Source organism: Bufo gargarizans, chromosome 9 (genome assembly GCF_014858855.1).
Source record: "Bufo gargarizans isolate SCDJY-AF-19 chromosome 9, ASM1485885v1, whole genome shotgun sequence".
Lineage (NCBI taxonomy): Eukaryota > Metazoa > Chordata > Amphibia > Anura > Bufonidae > Bufo > Bufo gargarizans.
In genome coordinates this window covers 152,467,944-152,489,127 of record NC_058088.1, presented here as the reverse complement: position 1 = coordinate 152,489,127, position 21,184 = coordinate 152,467,944, and positions in this window count along the sequence as shown.

The window sequence follows — 21,184 nt, the reverse complement described above, 5'->3', positions numbered from 1 at the left end:
TTTCCCGTCGCTCTGGCCATCGGTTTGGGCCCCTTCGGTAAGCTCCATCGTTCTCTCCTGAGAGTTGTACTACATTATTGGGACCCCTTCGGTAGGTCCTATCCTCATCCCTCCAGTAGGGTTGTGGGTGATTCTGACCTTCTTGGTATGAACGGCCCACCCCTTCATCTCTAGTTTTCTGGAGGCCTGCAATTCTCATAGAATTCTCATTACAATTGGTTTGTAGGTGTTCCATTTGCTCTTGCAATTTCTGCATTACTGTAAGTATCTCTTTAACTGTCCCTTTTTCCACTGTTTTTGGGCCAGAGCTAGCCCCCTGCGACAATGTAACTCCAACTGCGGTCTGAGGCTTCTGAACCATACTATTGGCACGTGAGATGGCCTCCACCTGTACGTCATGAAATTTAGCATCAGTCTCCCGTCGTATAAAGTCCTGCATAGCAACAGTCAAACTGCCATCACGGATCCCCAGAACAAACTGGTCACGGAGTGTCCGATCAGGGTTACAGAAGGCTGGTGAGCCCCCTCTTTCCTTCCCTTGAATATCTCGGAGCAGTTCTTGTAGGGCATTTGCATACTGAGGGAGACTTTCATTCTCCTTTTGTACCCTCTGAAAGAACCGTGCCTGCAGGGACCCCAGCAATGCGGTTTCTCCATAAATAGTTTCTAGAATCTGGACAACTTGCTCAAATGTCTGTCTTTGTTCAAATGGCCGCAATATCACTGTAGTCTTAGCATCTCCTTGTAACGTCAAAATGGCTAGATCTACTAGTACTTCTGGTGCGGTCTGGTACATGCGCTGTACCATTCGTATCTGCTCTGCCCACACACTCACAGACATATTATTGCCATCAAACTTTGCTAACTGACTCATTACAGCCCCTGCTGGCATTCTTCCTCCAGCACCATCTCTCCTAACGGGTGCGTCGCCGTCCATTCTGGTAGGCGGATCCTGCCGACTACGCCAATTTGTGAACCGAGAGCAAGGCAGGTGGTTTGATTCCGCAACCAGAAAAGAGTGCGTACGCAGAAGTCAAGATTAAGAAAATTGCATTTACTATCAATTAATAAAAGCAGGTTAACAATAAAACAGTATGAACAATTCAAATCAAATACTACAACAATCTCCACCTTTGCTGTGTCCGTGTTCGCGGTGCGGACACTAAGGAATAGCAGTCCCAGGAACTATCCCTAACTGACCCTAACTTTCAAGCGGGTGCGCACCCCCCCTTATCCCAGTGGTCCAAGTGGACCTCTTACTGTTTGTGGAAGTGCACGGTGGGGCCCGATGTCGTCCTTTTCCTTTATAACCAGCGCAGGATCCGCAACAAAGAAGTCCTCCTCAGCAGGCCGGAAAACCAGATGGATATAATCCAGAATTTTACAGTGACTGTCCGGTACCTCGACAGCACTGTGAGTCTCTTTACTGTTTGGGGTAATCCACTCAGCCCAATGTCGGCTCCACAGGTTAGCTGCTGCACACAGTCCTTTTAGCTTGGCTTCACTAAATGCACGGTCTCTTTATACTCCGTCCGTCTCTAGACTGAAGTTCACACAGCTTGGCTGCACAGGAACGTCCTTTAGTATCTCCACACACGTCTTACACAGCACAGAACTTGCTTTCTATCTAGCCAAGATGGCAGCCGTTATAGTTTCAGTCCCTCTTCCTCATTCTTCCTGCTCACACTGAGGCAGGCTGACATCATAAGGGGCGTGTCACTTCAACACTTAACTGCTGTTTTAAAGAGCCACTACAATATTAATACACTTTCTCTATGGCAAACTTCAATGCAAATTGGTCCTATGCTGCCATCTACTGACCAAACGAATACTGCAGGCATTTACATTTATCTGTATTACTAGAATAGCATTATACATTATATACATTAAATTTTAACACAGTTTACCACACTTAGACACATTATATGACTGCTTCTTACAAGGGGGAGGCATGAAAGGAAGGGTTCACTAAAAAATTACTGTGGGATGAGCCCCATTCAAAAATTAGCTGTGGGGCACAGTCATTTCTAGCTACGCCACTGATGCAGCCCACAAAAGCAAGTTGGATTTATCGATTACAAAACCTTAATTAAATTGTGGGCCTGGTGATCAGTTTAAAGCCTTTTAACTCCTTTAGGGCACAGCCTTATTTCACCTTAAGGACTTGGCCATTTTTTGCAAATCTGACCAGTGTCACTTTAAGTGGTGATAACTTTAAAACGCTTTGATTTATCCAGGCCATTCTGAGATTGTTTTTTCGTCACATATTGTACTTCATGACACTGGTAAAATGGAGTAATAAAAATTTATTTTTATTTATAAAAAATACCAAAATTAGCAAAAAGTTTTAAAAAATTGCAAATTTCCAAAATTCAATTTCTCTACTTCTATAATACATAGTAATACCTCCAAAAATAGTTATTACTTTACATTCCACATATGTCTACTTCATGTCTGGATCATTTTAAGAATGATATTTTCTTTTTTGGTGATGTTACAAGGCTTATAAGTTTAGAAGCAAATCTTGAAATTTTCCAGAAATTCTCAAAAACCCAATTTTTAGGGACCAGTTCAGGTCTGAAGTCACTTTGTGAGGCTTACATAATAGAAACCACCCAAAAATGCCCCTATTCTAGAAACTACACCCCTCAAGGTATTCAAAACTGATTTTACAAACTTTGGTAACCCTTTAGGTGTTCCACAAGAATTAAGGGAAAATAGAGATACAATTCCAAAATTTCACTTTTTTGGCAGATTTTCCATTTTAATAATTTTTTTCAGTTACAAAGCAAGGGTTAACAGCCAAACCAAACTCAATATTTATGGCCCTGATTCTGCAGTTTACAAAAACACCCCATATGTGGTCGTAAACCGCTGTACGGGCACACGGCAGGGCGCAGAAGGAAAGGAATGCCATACGGTTTTTGGAAGGCAGATTTTGCTGGACTGTTTTTTTTTACACCATGTCCCATTTGAAGCCCCCCTGATGCACCCCTAGAGTAGAAACTCCATAAAAGTGACTCCATCTAAGAAACTACACCTCTCATGGTATTCAAAACAGATTTTACAAACTTTGTTAACCTTTTCGGTGTTCCACAAGAATTAATGGAAAATAGAGATACAATTTCAAATTTTCACTTTTTTTGGCAGATTTTCCATTTTAATAATTTTCTTACTTTTACAAAGCGAGGGTTAACAGAAAAAGAAAACTCAATATTTATGGCCCTGATTCTAAAGTTTACAGAAACACCCCATATGTGGTCGTAAACTACTGTTCGGGCACACGGCAGGGCGCAGAAGGAAAGGTATGCTATACATTTTTTGGAATGCAGATTTTGTTGGACTGTTTTTTTTTTTTAACACCATGTACCATTTGAAGCCCCCCTGATGGACCACTAGAGTAGAAACTCCATAAAAGTGACCCCATCTAAGAAACTACACCCCTCAAGGTATCCAAAACTGATTTTACAAACGTTGTTAACCCTTTAGGTGTTCCACAAGAATTAATGGAAAATAGAGATACAATTTCAGAATTTCACTTTTCTGGCAGATTTTCCATTTTAATAATTTTTTTTACTTTTACAAAGCAAGGGTTAACAGCCAAAGAAAACTCAATATTTATGGCCCTGATTCTGTAGTTTACAGAAACACCCCATATGTGGTCGTAAACCGCTGTACGGGCACATGGCAGGGCGCAGAAGGAAAGGAATGCCACACGGTTTTTGGAAGGCAGATTTTGCTGGACTGTTTTTTTCTTACACCATGTCCCATTTGTAGCCCCCCTGATGCAACCCTAGAGTAGAAACTCCATAAATGTACCCCATCTAAGAAACTAAACCCCTCAAGGTATTCAAAACTGATTTTACAAACATCGTTAACCCTTTAGGTGTTCCACAAGAGTTATTGGCAAATGGAGATGAAATTTCTGAATTTTAATTTTTGGGCAAATTCTGGCTTTGCTGCTCATTTCCCCTGATGAAGCCAAAATACTGGTGAAACATGTTGGGGGGCAGTTGTAGTTTGCAGTTTTAGATTCAGTCTTCCACTCCATTGTGATCCAACTGTGTTCAGTCCGGCTGGACTACATCTCAATAGAGATAACAATCAAGCTATTCAGTTCAAACACAAGTTCATGGTGTGTACTATAGCTTGTAGGGCTATCTGTGGTCTGGCATTTAGCTGGCCTTACGTGTATAAGGGGGTCATTAGCATCCCTCTGACAGTGGGTTGATGTCGCCTGTTCCCCACTGCTTTACACTGCCATACTGACAACAACATTCAGTTGGCAACAGCCCTGCACTAAGTAATACAGCATTGCCCTGCATTACAAGTAATAGGGTGGGAGGTAGTGCACCCCACCACGGCCCATCATTGCCGTTTAACATCTCAATTCATTAATGGAGTGCTGACTGTATTTTTAATATAGTATTTTTGAGTTTGTAAAATAGTTAATAAAGGTGAATAAAATGAGCACTCATTTAGTAATTCAGATTTTAATACAGGGAGTGCAGAATTATTAGGCAAGTTGTATTTTTGAGGATTAATTTTATTATTGAACAACAACCATGTTCTCAATGAACCCAAAAAACTCATTAATATCAAAGCTGAATATTTTTGGAAGTAGTTTTTAGTTTTTAGTTTGTTTTTAGTTTTAGCTATTTTAGTTTTAGCTAATTTTGACTATTACTGTGCATAATTATTAGGCAACTTAACAAAAAACAAATATATACCCATTTCAATTATTTATTTTTACCAGTGAAACCAATATAACATCTCAACATTCACAAATATACATTTCTGACATTCAAAAACAAAACAAAAACAAATCAGTGACCAATATAGCCACCTTTCTTTGCAAGGACACTCAAAAGCCTGCCATCCATGGATTCTGTCAGTGTTTTGATCTGTTCACCATCAACATTGCGTGCAGCAGCAACCACAGCCTCCCAGACACTGTTCAGAGAGGTGTACTGTTTTCCCTCCTTGTAAATCTCACATTTGATGATGGACCACAGGTTCTCAATGGGGTTCAGATCAGGTGAACAAGGCCATGTCATTAGATTTTCTTCTTTTATACCCTTTCTTGCCAGCCACGTTGTGGAGTACTTGGACGCGTGTGATGGAGCATTGTCCTGCATGAAAATCATGTTTTTCTTGAAGGATGCAGACTTCTTCCTGTACCACTGCTTGAAGAAGGTGTCTTCCAGAAACTGGCAGTAGGACTGGGAGTTGAGCTTGACTCCATCCTCAACCCGAAAAGGCCCCACAAGCTCATCTTTGATGATACCAGCCCAAACCAGTACTCCACCTCCACCTTGCTGGCGTCTGAGTCGGACTGGAGCTCTCTGCCCTTTACCAATACAGCCACGGGCCCATCCATCTGGCCCATCAAGACTCACTCTCATTTCATCAGTCCATAAAACCTTAGAAAAATCAGTCTTGAGATATTTCTTGGCCCAGTCTTGACGTTTCATCTTGTGTGTCTTGTTCAGTGGTGGTCGTCTTTCAGCCTTTCTTACCTTGGCCATGTCTCTGAGTATTGCACACCTTGTGCTTTTGGGCACTCCAGTGATGTTGCAGCTCTGAAATATGGCCAAACGTGTGGCAAGTGGCATCTTGACAGCTGCACGCTTGACTTTTCTCAGTTCATGGGCAGTTATTTTGCGCCTTGGTTTTTCCACACGCTTCTTGCGACCCTGTTGACTATTTTGAATGAAACGCTTGATTTTTCGATGATCACGCTTCAGAAGCTTTGCAATTTTAAGAGTGCTGCATCCCTCTGCAAGATATCTCACTATTTTTGACTTTTCCGAGCCTGTCAAGTCCTTTTTTGACCCATTTTGCCAAAGGAAAGGAAGTTGCCTAATAATTATGCACACCTGATATAGGGTGTTGATGTCATTAGACCACACCCCTTCTCATTACAGAGATGCACATCACCTAATATGCTTAATTGGTAGTAGGCTTTCGAGCCTATACAGCTTGGAGTAAGACAACATGCATAAAGAGGATGATGTGGTCAAAATACTCATTTGCCTAATAATTCTGCACTCCCTGTATATATAATAATAAAAGTGAAGTATTAATTTTCACCTGGGTCAAGATAGGTCATATTGCCTTCCTAGGCATTTGTAAAATTATTTGTTAATAAACCTTACCCAGGTTAGGTCCTAATCATTATTATGCAATTATTGGCATCAGATCAGGAAGAGGAGGTATCAACGGTCGCCACCTAGCAGTCTGACGACAGTACCCAGATTAGCCCAAGGAGGGTGGTCCCCGCTGTTGCTGCCTACTCTAATGTCAGTGGTGGTGAAGGTGACAAATCCGATGATGACGTGTCGATAGACAGGGAAGGCACATAACTTTTACTGCCCACTGGGTGAACCTTATGACGGCCGTCAAGCATGCAACCCGTGGCACAGTGTAGATTTGGTGTTACCACCACAGATTGCATGAGTCCTCCTTTTATGCTGCTACCATCTCTTCTGCTGCGCCGCCCCAAGCTCCCCAGAACCTATTTGACGTGCCAGGTGAGACGTTGCCATGCTGTGCTGCATCTGTTGTGCCTGGAAGCCAAGAGCCACACCGGTCCTGCACTCCTTTCAGCTTTGTGATCACAGGCCGTTCAGTGGTTAACCCCGCTCAATTTGACAGTTGGTAAAGTGGTGTGCGACAGCGGTGCCAATATGCTAAGTGCGCCGAAACAGGGCAAAATGACACACGTGTTGTGCATGGCACACGTTTTAAACTTAGTCGTGCAGCGATTCATTGTCAAATACCCCGGGGTCCAGGATGTCTTGCGGCAGGCCAGGAATATCTCTGGCCATTTTAGGAGATCTTACACGGCCATGGCTCGCCTTGCTGACATTCAGCGGCAACACCACATGCCTATCAGATGTCTGATTTGTGACTGCCCAACGCGATTGAACTCCACCTTGGATATGCTTGATAGGCTGCTACAGCAGAAACATGCAGTTAACGACTACCTGTATGAACTCTGCGGCAGAACAGGTTCTGGGGAGATTTCACTGCGCCAGTGGCTGCTAATGCGCGATGCATGCAGACTTCTGCGGCCATTTGATGAGATCACCAAACTGGTCATTCGCAGCCAGGGCGCCATCAGTGACATCGTACTTTACGCCTTCTTTCTGGAGCATGCATTGCGTTGTGTCATTGATCAAGCCGTCGAGGAGCAGGAAGAGGAGGAAGTTGCAATGCTGGATGAATTCCCATGGGGGCTACTCTATCTGAGACAAGCCAACAACAGGAGTCTAAAGAGGAGTCAGAGGAGGATGGTGCTGGGGCGGAGGAGGAGCAAGAAGAGCATGCTTTAAACGTTTCTGGGATCCCTGGTCCTGTTGTCCGTGGCTGGGGGGAGGAGAACGAGGACGACATTATCCTGGATGATGAGCAGGAGCCAGGCCACTCCACTGCTTCCAGTTTAGTGCAAATAGGGGCCTTTATGCTCCAGTGTTTGAAGAGGGACCCCGTATAAAAAGCATAAAGGGTAAGGACCAGTACTGGGTGGCAACGTACTTAGACCCCCATTACAAACACAAAATGGCGGAAATGTTACCAGCATCACAGAGGGCTGTCAGAATGCAGCACTTCCAGGCCTTGCTTTGAGAAATGCTGCATTCTGCTTTTGCGGGCGCTGGCAGAGGAATTTCTACTCACAGAGAAACAGTTATGGGTACCAATCCTTCTGAGCATGCAAGAAGAGGGCGGTTTGAAGATGTGTTGGTGACTTCGGATATGAGATCATTCTTGCAGCCAACCCATTGACAGCCGTCCTCTGTATCCAGCCTCAGGGAACGCCTAAACCAATAGTTGTCCGACTACATCATGATAACAGCCAATGTGGATGCTCTGAGAGCGATGAACCCCTGGACTACTGGGTATGCAGGCTTGACCTGTTGCCAGAGCTCGCACAATTTGCCAGTGTCCTGTCCGAAAAAGACCTTCAGCGAAGCAGGGGGGATCGTGACCGATAAGCGCACTTGCCTAGCTCACGACAGTGTCGACTACCTCCCTTTTCAAAAAATGAATGAGGCATGGATCTCGGAGGAATTCAACACATGTGACGAGTCGACCAGGGAAATACAGCGGCATAAAAGGCCTCTTATGTCCGTTGAATGCCTAATTTTTGGGGCCTGTACTGGCCGACAGTTACATATTTATCCTATGACCGCCTAATGTACCTCCAGCCACAGAATCCAAAGTTCTTTGCTGTCAGGTGAATACCTATTGCCAAATTTTTGGGGCCTGTACTGGCCGACAGCTCCAGTTTTATCCTGTGACTGCCTAATGTACCTGCAGCCACAGAATCCTAAGTTATTTGCTAAAAGGTGAATGCCTATTGTCTAATTTTTGGGGCCTGTACTGGCCGACAGTTACACATTTATCCTGTGAATGCCTAATGTACCTCCAGCCACAGAATCCAAAGTTCTTTGCTGTCAGGTGAATGCCTATTAACTAATTTTTGGGGCCTGTACTGGCCGATAGTTCCAGTTTTATCCTGTGACTAGGGATGAGCGAACTCGAACTGTATAGTTCGGGTTCGTACCGAATTTTGGGGTGTCCGTGACACGGACCCGAACCCGGACATTTTTGTAAAAGTCCGGGTTCGGGTTCGGTGTTCGTCGCTTTCTTCGCGCTTTTGTGACGCTTTCTTGGCGCTTTTTGAAAGGCTGCTAAGCAGCCAATCAACAAGCGTCATACTACTTGCCCCAAGAGGCCATCACAGCCATGCCTACTATTGGCATGGCTGTGATTGGCCAGAGCACCATGTGACCCAGCCTCTATTTAAGCTGGAGTCACATAGCGCCGCCCGTCACTCTGCTCTGATTAGCGTAGGGAGAGGTTGCGGCTGCGACAGTAGGGCTAGATTAGGCAGATTAACTCCTCCAAAGGACTTGATTAACTGATCGATCTGCAGCTGTGGATCATTGAGCTGCTGATCCTCAATTGCTCACTGTTTTTAGGCTGCCCAGACCGTTTGTCAGTCACATTTTTCTGGGGTGATCGGCGGCCATTTTGTGTCTTGTGGTGCGCCAGCACAAGCTGCGACCAAGTGCATTTAACCCTCAATGGTGTGGTTGTTTTTTGGCTAAAGCCTACATCAGGGTGAAGCTGTCACACCAAGTGCATTTAACCCTCAGTAGTGTGGTTGGTCAAGCTATCACACCAAGTGCATTTAACCAGCAATAGTCTGTTCATTTTTTGGCCATATACTAAATCAGGGGCAAGCTGCGCGCGTCACCAAGTGCATTTAACCCTCAGTAGTGTGGTTGGTCAAGCTGTGACACCAAGTGCATTTAACCAGCAATAGTCTGTTCATTTTTTGGCCATATACTACATCAGGGGCAAGCTGCGCCCATCACCAAGTGCATTTAACCAGCAATAGTGTGGTTATTTTTTGGCCATATCCCAGTCTAATTCTGTCACTAAATCCATACCGGTCACCCAGCGCCTAAATACTAGGCCTCAAATTTATATCCCGCTAAATCTCTCGTTACCGCTGTCCTGTTGTGGCTGGGAAAGTTATTTAGTGTCCGTCAAAGCACATTTTTTGTTCTGGGTTGAAATACAATTCCCAATTTAGCAATTTAAAAATTTAGTGGTTTCTGCTGTATCAGATCTATTTGAAATCTATCCCTAAAAGGGTATATAATATTCAAGGTGCACATAGGGTCATTCAGAATAACTTCACACACCCGCTACTGTGCATTTCCAAGTCTAATTCTGTCACTAAACCCATACCTGTCACCCAGCGCCTAAATACTAGGCCTCAAATTTATATCCAGCTAAATCTGTCCTTAGTGCTGTAGCTGGGCGAGTTATTTAGTGTCCGTTCAAGCACATTTCTTGTTCTGGGTTGAAATACAATTCCCAATTTAGCAATTTCATAACTTAGTGGTTTCTGCTATATCAGAGCTATTTGAAATCTATCCCTAAAAGGGTATATAATATTCAAGGTGCACATTGGGTCATTCAGAATAACTTCACACACACCCGCTACTGTGTATTTCCAAGTCTAATTCTGTCACTAAACCCATACCTGTCACCCAGCGCCTAAATACTAGGCCTCAAATTTATATCCTGCTAAATCTCTCGTTAGTGCTGTAGCTGGGCGAGTTATTTAGTGTCCGTTCAAGCACATTTCTTGTTCTGGGTTGAAATACAATTCCCAATTTAGCAATTTCATAATTTAGTGGTTTCTGCTATATCAGAGCTATTTGAAATCTATCCCTAAAAGGGTAGATCATATTGAAGGTGCACATAGGGACATTCAGAATAACTTCACACACACCCGCTACTGTGTATTTCCAAGTCTAATTCTGGCACTAAACCCATACCTGTCACCCAGCGCCTAAATACTAGGCCTCAAATTTATATCCCGCTAAATCTGTCCTTAGTGCTGTAGCTGGGCGAGTTATTTAGTGTCCGTTCAAGCACATTTCTTGTTCTGGGTTGAAATACAATTCCCAATTTAGCAATTTCGTAATTTAGTGGTTTCTGCTATATCAGAGCTATTTGAAATCTATCCCTAAAAGGGTATATAATATTCAAGGTGCACATTGGGTCATTCAGAATAACTTCACACACACCCGCTACTGTGTATTTCCAAGTCTAATTCTGGCACTAAACCCATACCTGTCACCCAGCGCCTAAATACTAGGCCTCAAATTTATATCCCGCTAAATCTCTCGTTAGTGCTGTAGCTGGGCGAGTTATTTAGTGTCCGTTCAAGCACATTTCTTGTTCTGGGTTGAAATACAATTCCCAATTTAGCAATTTCATAATTTAGTGGTTTCTGCTATATCAGAGCTATTTGAAATCTATCCCTAAAAGGGTATATAATATTCAAGGTGCACATTGGGTCATTCAGAATAACTTCACACACACCCGCTACTGTGTATTTCCAAGTCTAATTCTGTCACTAAACCCATACCTGTCACCCAGCGCCTAAATACTAGGCCTCAAATTTATATCCTGCTAAATCTCTCGTTAACGCTGTCCTGTTGTGGCTGGGAAAGTTATTTAGTGTCCGTCAAAGCACATTTTTTGTTCTGGGTTGAAATACAATTCCCAATTTAGCAATTTCATAATTTAGTGGTTTCTGCTATATCAGAGCTATTTGAAATCTATCCCTAAAAGGGTATATAATATTCAAGGTGCACATTGGGTCATTCAGAATAACTTCACACACACCCGCTACTGTGTATTTCTAAGTCTAATTCTGTCACTAAACCCATACCTGTCACCCAGCGCCTAAATACTAGGCCTCAAATTTATATCCTGCTAAATCTCTCGTTAGTGCTGTAGCTGGGCGAGTTATTTAGTGTCCGTTCAAGCACATTTCTTGTTCTGGGTTGAAATACAATTCCCAATTTAGCAATTTCATAATTTAGTGGTTTCTGCTATATCAGAGCTATTTGAAATCTATCCCTAAAAGGGTATATAATATTCAAGGTGCACATTGGGTCATTCAGAATAACTTCACACACACCCGCTACTGTGTATTTCTAAGTCTAATTCTGTCACTAAACCCATACCTGTCACCCAGCGCCTAAATACTAGGCCTCAAATTTATATCCTGCTAAATCTCTCGTTAACGCTGTCCTGTTGTGGCTGGGAAAGTTATTTAGTGTCCGTCAAAGCACATTTTTTGTTCTGGGTTGAAATACAATTCCCAATTTAGCAATTTCATAATTTAGTGGTTTCTGCTATATCAGAGCTATTTGAAATCTATCCCTAAAAGGGTATATAATATTCAAGGTGCACATTGGGTCATTCAGAATAACTTCACACACACCCGCTACTGTGTATTTCTAAGTCTAATTCTGTCACTAAACCCATACCTGTCACCCAGCGCCTAAATACTAGGCCTCAAATTTATATCCTGCTAAATCTCTCGTTAGTGCTGTAGCTGGGCGAGTTATTTAGTGTCCGTTCAAGCACATTTCTTGTTCTGGGTTGAAATACAATTCCCAATTTAGCAATTTCATAATTTAGTGGTTTCTGCTATATCAGAGCTATTTGAAATCTATCCCTAAAAGGGTATATAATATTCAAGGTGCACATTGGGTCATTCAGAATAACTTCACACACACCCGCTACTGTGTATTTCCAAGTCTAATTCTGTCACTAAACCCATACCTGTCACCCAGCGCCTAAATACTAGGCCTCAAATTTATATCCTGCTAAATCTCTCGTTAGTGCTGTAGCTGGGCGAGTTATTTAGTGTCCGTTCAAGCACATTTCTTGTTCTGGGTTGAAATACAATTCCCAATTTAGCAATTTCATAATTTAGTGGTTTCTGCTATATCAGAGCTATTTGAAATCTATCCCTAAAAGGGTATATAATATTCAAGGTGCACATTGGGTCATTCAGAATAACTTCACACACACACGCTTCTGTGCATTTCCAAGTCTAATTCTGTCACTAAACCCATACCTGTCACCCAGCGCCTAAATACTAGGCCTCAAATTTATATCCTGCTAAATCTCTCGTTAGTGCTGTAGCTGGGCGAGTTATTTAGTGTCCGTTCAAGCACATTTCTTGTTCTGGGTTGAAATACAATTCCCAATTTAGCAATTTCATAATTTAGTGGTTTCTGCTATATCAGAGCTATTTGAAATCTATCCCTAAAAGGGTATATAATATTCAAGGTGCACATTGGGTCATTCAGAATAACTTCACACACACCCGCTACTGTGTATTTCCAAGTCTAATTCTGTCACTAAACCCATACCTGTCACCCAGCGCCTAAATACTAGGCCTCAAATTTATATCCTGCTAAATCTCTCGTTAACGCTGTCCTGTTGTGGCTGGGAAAGTTATTTAGTGTCCGTCAAAGCACATTTTTTGTTCTGGGTTGAAATACAATTCCCAATTTAGCAATTTCATAATTTAGTGGTTTCTGCTATATCAGAGCTATTTGAAATCTATCCCTAAAAGGGTATATAATATTCAAGGTGCACATTGGGTCATTCAGAATAACTTCACACACACACGCTTCTGTGCATTTCCAAGTTTAATTCTGTCACTAAACCCATACCTGTCACCCAGCGCCTAAATACTAGGCCTCAAATTTATATCCTGCTAAATCTCTCGTTAGTGCTGTAGCTGGGCGAGTTATTTAGTGTCCGTTCAAGCACATTTCTTGTTCTGGGTTGAAATACAATTCCCAATTTAGCAATTTCATAATTTAGTGGTTTCTGCTATATCAGAGCTATTTGAAATCTATCCCTAAAAGGGTATATAATATTCAAGGTGCACATTGGGTCATTCAGAATAACTTCACACACACCCGCTACTGTGTATTTCCAAGTCTAATTCTGTCACTAAACCCATACCTGTCACCCAGCGCCTAAATACTAGGCCTCAAATTTATATCCTGCTAAATCTCTCGTTAGTGCTGTAGCTGGGCGAGTTATTTAGTGTCCGTTCAAGCACATTTCTTGTTCTGGGTTGAAATACAATTCCCAATTTAGCAATTTCATAATTTAGTGGTTTCTGCTATATCAGAGCTATTTGAAATCTATCCCTAAAAGGGTATATAATATTCAAGGTGCACATTGGGTCATTCAGAATAACTTCACACACACACGCTTCTGTGCATTTCCAAGTCTAATTCTGTCACTAAATCCATACCGGTCACCCAGCGCCTAAATACTAGGCCTCAAATTTATATCCCGCTGAATTTGAATACAATACATTGGGCCAAATAATATATTTGTTGTTGTGGTGAACCATAACAATGAGAAAAACATCTAGTAAGGGACGCGGACGTGGACATGGTCGTGGTGGTGTTAGTGGACCCTCTGGTGCTGGGAGAGGACGTGGCCGTTCTGCCACATCCACACGTCCTAGTGTACCAACTACCTCAGGTCCCAGTAGCCGCCAGAATTTACAGCGATATATGGTGGGGCCCAATGCCGTTCTAAGGATGGTAAGGCCTGAGCAGGTACAGGCATTAGTCAATTGGGTGGCCGACAGTGGATCCAGCACGTTCACATTATCTCCCACCCAGTCTTCTGCAGAAAGCGCACAGATGGCGCCTGAAAACCAACCCCATCAGTCTGTCACATCACCCCCATGCATACCAGGGAAACTGTCTCAGCCTCAAGTTATGCAGCAGTCTCTTATGCTGTTTGAAGACTCCGCTGGCAGGGTTTCCCAAGGGCATCCACCTAGCCCTTCCCCAGCGGTGAAAGACATAGAATGCACTGACGCACAACCACTTATGTTTCCTGATGATGAGGACATGGGAATACCACCTCAGCATGTCTCTGATGATGACGAAACACAGGTGCCAACTGCTGCGTCTTTCTGCAGTGTGCAGACTGAACAGGAGGTCAGGGATCAAGACTGGGTGGAAGACGATGCAGGGGACGATGAGGTCCTAGACCCCACATGGAATGAAGGTCGTGCCACTGACTTTCACAGTTCGGAGGAAGAGGCAGTGGTGAGACCGAGCCAACAGCGTAGCAAAAGAGGGAGCAGTGGGCAAAAGCAGAACACCCGCCGCCAAGAGACTCCGCCTGCTACTGACCGCCGCCATCTGGGACCGAGCACCACAAAGGCAGCTTCAAGGAGTTCCCTGGCATGGCACTTCTTCAAACAATGTGCTGACGACAAGACCCGAGTGGTTTGCACGCTGTGCCATCAGAGCCTGAAGCGAGGCATTAACGTTCTGAACCTGAGCACAACCTGCATGACCAGGCACCTGCATGCAAAGCATGAACTGCAGTGGAGTAAACACCTTAAAACCAAGGAAGTCACTCAGGCTCCCCCTGCTACCTCTTCTGCTGCTGCCGCCTCGGCCTATTCTGCTGCTGCCGCCTCGGCCTCTTCCTCCGCCTCTGGAGGAACGTTGGCACCTGCCGCCCAGCAAACAGGGGATGTACCACCAACACCACCACCACCACCTCCGTCACCAAGCGTCTCAACCATGTCACACGCCAGCGTTCAGCTCTCCATCTCACAAACATTTGATAGAAAGCGTAAATTCCCACCTAGCCACCCTCGATCCCTGGCCCTGAATGCCAGCATTTCTAAACTACTGGCCTATGAAATGCTGTCATTTAGGCTGGTGGACACAGACAGCTTCAAACAGCTCATGTCGCTTGCTGTCCCACAGTATGTTGTTCCCAGCCGGCACTACTTCTCCAAGAGAGCCGTGCCTTCCCTGCACAACCAAGTATCCTATAAAATCAAGTGTGCACTGCGCAACGCCATCTGTAGCAAGGTCCACCTAACCACAAATACGTGGCCAGTAAGCACGGCCAGGGACGCTATATCTCCCTAACTGCACACTGGGTAAATGTAGTGGCAGCTGGGCCCCAGGCGGAGAGCTGTTTGGCGCACGTCCTTCCGCCGCCAAGGATCGCAGGGCAACATTCTTTGCCTCCTGTTGCCACCTCCTCCTTCTCGGCTTCCTCCTCCTCTTCTTCCACCTGCTCATCCAGTCAGCCACACACCTTCACCACCAACTTCAGCACAGCCCGGGGTAAACGTCAGCAGGCCATTCTGAAACTCATATGTTTGGGGGACAGGCCCCACACCGCACAGGAGTTGTGGCGGGGTATTGAACAACAGACCGACGAGTGGTTGCTGCCGGTGAGCCTCAAGCCCGGCCTGGTGGTGTGTGATAATGGGCGAAATCTCGTTGCAGCTCTGGGACTAGCCAATTTGACGCACATCCCTTGCTTGGCGCATGTGCTGAATTTGGTGGTGCAGAAGTTCATTCACAACTACCCCGACATGTCAGAGCTGCTGCATAAAGTGCGGGCCGTCTGTTCGCGCTTCCGGCGTTCACATCCTGCTGCTGCTCGCCTGTCTGCGCTACAGCGTAACTTCGGCCTTCCCGCTCACCGCCTCATATGCGACGTGCCCACCAGGTGGAACTCCACCTTGCACATGCTGGACAGACTGTGCGAGCAGCAGCAGGCCATAGTGGAGTTTCAGCTGCAGCACGCACGGGTCAGTCGCACTACAGAACAGCACCACTTCACCACCAATGACTGGGCCTCCATGCGAGACCTGTGTGCCCTGTTGCGCTGTTTCGAGTACTCCACCAACATGGCCAGTGGCGATGACACCGTTATCAGCGTTACAATACCACTTCTATGTCTCCTTGAGAAAACACTTAGGGCGATGATGGAAGAGGAGGTGGCCCAGGAGGAGGAGGAGGAGGAAGAGGGGTCATTTTTAGCACTTTCAGGCCAGTCTCTTCGAAGTGACTCAGAGGGAGGTTTTTGGCAACAGCAGAGGCCAGGTACAAATGTGGCCAGCCAGGGCCCACTACTGGAGGACGAGGAGGACGAGGATGAGGAGGAGGTGGAGGAGGATGAGGATGAAGCATGGTCACAGCGGGGTGGCACCCAACGCAGCTCGGGTCCATCACTGGTGCGTGGCTGGGGGGAAAGGCAGGACGATGACGATACGCCTCCCACAGAGGACAGCTTGTCCTTACCCCTGGGCAGCCTGGCACACATGAGCGACTACATGCTGCAGTGCCTGCGCAACGACAGCAGAGTTGCCCACATTTTAACCTGTGCGGACTACTGGGTTGCCACCCTGCTGGATCCACGCTACAAAGACAATGTGCCCACCTTACTTCCTGCACTGGAGCGTGATAGGAAGATGCGCGAGTACAAGCGCACAGTTGGTAGACGCGCTACTGAGAGCATTCCCAAATGTCACAGGGGAACAAGTGGAAGCCCAAGGCCAAGGCAGAGGAGGAGCAAGAGGTCGCCAAGGCAGCTGTGTCACGGCCAGCTCCTCTGAGGGCAGGGTTAGCATGGCAGAGATGTGGAAAACTTTTGTCAACACGCCACAGCTAACTGCACCACCACCTGATACGCAACGTGTTAGCAGGAGGCAACATTTCACTAACATGGTGGAACAGTACGTGTGCACACCCCTCCACGTACTGACTGATGGTTCGGCCCCATTCAACTTCTGGGTCTCTAAATTGTCCACGTGGCCAGAGCTAGCCTTTTATGCCTTGGAGGTGCTGGCCTGCCCGGCAGCCAGCGTTTTGTCTGAACGTGTATTCAGCACGGCAGGGGGCGTCATTACAGACAAACGCAGCCGCCTGTCTACAGCCAATGTGGACAAGCTGACGTTCATAAAAATGAACCAGGCATGGATCCCACAGGACCTGTCCGTCCCTTGTCCAGATTGGACATTAACCACCTCCGGACCGCCTAACGCAGATGTGCGGTCCGGAGGTGGCAGCCCTGCGCACGACGACGCATATACGCGTCATCTCGCGAGGGCCGGGATTTCCTGTGAACGCGCGCACACAGGCGCGCGCGCTCACAGGAACGGAAGGTAAGCGAGTGGATCTCCAGCCTGCCAGCAGCGATCGCTCGCTGGCAGGCTGGAGATCCGAATTTTTTAACCCCTAACAGGTATATTAGACGCTGTTTTCATAACAGCGTCTAATATACCTCCTACCTGGTCCTCTGGTGGTCCCTTTTGTTAGGATCGACCACCAGAGGACTCAGGTAGGTCAGTACAGTCCCACCAAACACCACACTACACTACACCCCCCCCCCCGTCACTTATTAACCCCTTATAAACCCCTGATCACCCCATATAAACTCCCTGATCACCCCCCTGTCATTGATCACCGCCCTGTCATTGATCACCCCCCTGTCAGGCTCCGTTCAGACGTCCGCATGATTTTTACGGATCCGATCCATGTATCCATGGATCCGTAAAAATCATGCGGACGTCTGAATGGAGCCTTACAGGGGGGTGATCAATGACAGGCGGGTGATCACCCATATACACTCCCTGATCACCCCCTGTCATTGATCACCCCCCTGTCAGGCTCCATTCAGACGTCCGCATGATTTTTACGGATCCGATCCATGTATCCATGGATCCGTAAAAATCATGCGGACGTCTGAATGGAGCCTTACAGGGGGGGTGATCAGTGACAGGGGGGTGATTACCCTGATCACCCCCTGTCATTGATAACCCCCCTGTAAGGCTCCATTCAGACGTCCGCATGCGTTCTGTGGATCCGATCCATGTATCCATGGATCCGTAAAAAATCATGCGGACGTCTGAATGGAGCCTTACAGGGGGGGTGATCAGTGACAGGGGGGTGATCACCCTGATTACCCTGATCACCCCCTGTCATTGATAACCCCCCTGTAAGGCTCCATTCAGACGTCCGCATGCGTTCTGTGGATCCGATCCATGTATCCATGGATCCGTAAAAAATCATGCGGATGTCTGAATGGAGCCTTACAGGGGGGGTGATCAGTGACAGGGGGGTGATCACCCTGATTACCCTGATCACCCCCTGTCATTGATAACCCCCCTGTAAGGCTCCATTCAGACGTCCGCATGCGTTCTGTGGATCCGATCCATGTATCCATGGATCCGTAAAAAATCATGCGGACGTCTGAATGGAGCCTTACAGGGGGGGTGATCAGTGACAGGGGGGTGATCACCCTGATTACCCTGATCACCCCCTGTCATTGATAACCCCCCTGTAAGGCTCCATTCAGACGTCCGCATGCGTTCTGTGGATCCGATCCATGTATCCATGGATCCGTAAAAAATCATGCGGATGTCTGAATGGAGCCTTACAGGGGGGGTGATCAGTGACAGGGGGGTGATCACCCTGATTACCCTGATCACCCCCTGTCATTGATAACCCCCCTGTAAGGCTCCATTCAGACGTCCGCATGCGTTCTGTGGATCCGATCCATGTATCCATGGATCCGTAAAAAATCATGCGGATGTCTGAATGGAGCCTTACAGGGGGGGTGATCAGTGACAGGGGGGTGATCACCCTGATTACCCTGATCACCCCCTGTCATTGATAACCCCCCTGTAAGGCTCCATTCAGACGTCCGCATGCGTTCTGTGGATCCGATCCATGTATCCATGGATCCGTAAAAAATCATGCGGATGTCTGAATGGAGCCTTACAGGGGGGGTGATCAGTGACAGGGGGGTGATCACCCTGATTACCCTGATCACCCCCTGTCATTGATAACCCCCCTGTAAGGCTCCATTCAGACGTCCGCATGCGTTCTGTGGATCCGATCCATGGATCCGTAAAAAATCATGCGGACGTCTGAATGGAGCCTTACAGGGGGGGTGATCAGTGACAGGGGGGTGATCACCCTGATTACCCTGATCACCTCCTGTCATTGATAACCCCCCTGTAAGGCTCCATTCAGACGTCCGCATGCGTTCTGTGGATCCGATCCATGTATCCATGGATCCGTAAAAAATCATGCGGATGTCTGAATGGAGCCTTACAGGGGGTGTGATCAGTGACAGGGGGGTGATCACCCTGATTACCCTGATCACCCCCTGTCATTGATAACCCCCCTGTAAGGCTCCATTCTGACGTCCGCATGCGTTCTGTGGATCCGATCCATGTATCCATGGATCCGTAAAAAATCATGCGGATGTCTGAATGGAGCCTTACAGGGGGGGTGATCAGTGACAGGGGGGTGATCACCCTGATTACCCTGATCACCCCCTGTCATTGATAACCCCCCTGTAAGGCTCCATTCAGACGTCCGCATGCGTTCTGTGGATCCGATCCATGTATCCATGGATCCGTAAAAATCATGCGGACGTCTGAATGGAGCCTTACAGGGGGGGTGATCAATGACAGGGGGGTGATCAGGGAGTCTATATGGGTGATCACCCCCCTGTCATTGATCACCCCCCTGTCATTGATCACTCCCCTGTCATTGATCACCCCCCTGTCATTGATCACTCCCCCCCTGGTAAGGCTCCATTCAGCCATTTTTTTTGGCACAAGTTAGCGGACATTTTTTGTTTGTTTTTGTTTTTTCTTACAAAGTCTCATATTCCACTAACTTGTGTCAAAAAATAAAATCTCACATGGACGCACCATACCCCTCACGGAATCCAAATGCGTAAAATTTTTTAGACATTTATATTCCAGACTTCTTCTCACGCTTTAGGGCCCCTAAAAAGCCAGGGCAGTATAAATACCCCACATGTGACCCCATTTCGGAAAGAAGACACCCCAAGGTATTCCGTGAGGGGCATATTGAGTCCATGAAAGATTGAAATTTTTGTCCTAAGTTAGCGGAAAGTGAGACTTTGTGAGAAAAAAAAAAAAAAAAATCAATATCCGCTAACTTATGCAAAAAAAAAAAAAATTCTAGGAACTCGCCATGCCCCTCATTGAATACCTCGGGGTGTCTTCTTTCCAAAGTGGGGTCACATGTGGGGTATTTATACTGCCCTGGCTTTTTAGGGGCCCGAAAGTGTGAGAAGAAGTCTGGGATCCAAATGTCTAAAAATGCCCTCCTAAAAGGAATTTGGGGCCCTTTGCGCATCTAGGCTGCAAAAAAGTGTCACACATGTGGTATCGCCGTACTCAGGAGAAGTTGGGGAATGTGTTTTGGGGTGTCTTTCTACATATACCCATGCTGGGTGAGAGAAATATCTTGGTCAAATGCCAACTTTGTATAAAAAAATGGGAAAAGTTGTCTTTTGCCAAGATATTTCTCTCACCCAGCATGGGTATATGTAAAATGACACCCCAAAACACATTGCCCAACTTCTCCTGAGTACGGCGATACCAGATGTGTGACACTTTTTTGCAGCCAAGGTGGGCAAAGGGGCACCTTTCGGATTTCGCAGGCCATTTTTTACACATTTTGATTTCAAGGTACTTCTTACACATTTGGGCCCCTAAATTGCCAGGGCAGTATAACTACGCCACAAGTGACCCCATTTTGGAAAGAAGACACCCCAAGGTATTCCGTGGGGGGCACGGCGAGTTCCTAGAATTTTTTATTTTTTGTCACAATTTAGCGGAAAATGATGATTTTTCTTTTTTTTTCTTTTTTCCTTACAAAGTCTCATATTCCACTAACTTGCGACAAAAAATAAAAAATTCTAGGAACTCGCCATGCCCCTCACGGAATACCTTGGGGTGTCTTCTTTCCAAAATGGGGTCACTTGTGGCGTAGTTATACTGCCCTGGCAATTTAGGGGCCCATATGTGTGAGAAGTACTTTGCAATCAAAATGTGTAAAAAATGCCCTGCAAAATCCGAAAGGTGCACTTTGGAATATGTGCCCCTTTGCCCACCTTGGCAGCAAAAAAGTGTGACACATCTGGTATCGCCGTACTCAGGAGAAGTTGGGCA